This window comes from Brassica napus, unplaced genomic scaffold, assembly GCF_020379485.1.
Source record: "Brassica napus cultivar Da-Ae unplaced genomic scaffold, Da-Ae ScsIHWf_430;HRSCAF=661, whole genome shotgun sequence".
NCBI lineage: Eukaryota > Viridiplantae > Streptophyta > Magnoliopsida > Brassicales > Brassicaceae > Brassica > Brassica napus.
In genome coordinates this window covers 27,392-28,028 of record NW_026016508.1, presented here as the reverse complement: position 1 = coordinate 28,028, position 637 = coordinate 27,392, and positions in this window count along the sequence as shown.

Genomic DNA, 637 nt, shown 5'->3' with positions numbered 1-637 from the left:
AGCCCGTGAACCACAGCATGGTTCGCGCTTGGCCCGCGAGGAAGGATAAATGTCAAGTTTCCGCGGATAAATACGGAAGTTTTGAAGATAATTGTGAAGATCGGGAAAAATGGAATATCTCCATTTTTATGCTATGACGGCTTAAGGGCAGAAGAGTAAAAGCGTAAACCGACCTTGGAGCTAGTATATAAGGAGTCCTAGGCGAGGAGCAGAGAGGGAACTTTTTCAGAGCAAACTTAGCACTTAGAGCGATTTAGGCAACTTTCCGTTTTTGTTATTTCGAGCTGCGACTCAATTAGGTTTAGCCGTCTTAGGGTTGCTAGAACTAGGAATCTCGCCGACAGCTCTCGAGCCCAGGCTTATACCTTGTTGTAACGCTCATACGCAGATTCGGAATAAGATCTATTTTGCTCTCTTTTCGATTTCTTATTTTTATCGTTGTTATTCTCGTGTTCTGATTGCTTGACGTGTGGTAATTAACAGATATCCGGGTCCTCTGGGAAACTAGGGTTTTCTTAGTTTCCTTATTTAAACGGAAATCGACAGTGCGAATTTCGGTTCCCACAGTTTGGCGCTAGAAGGAGGGGGACTTACGGATCAATCTAACCCGCAAAAGCCACACACAGTCAGACATGTC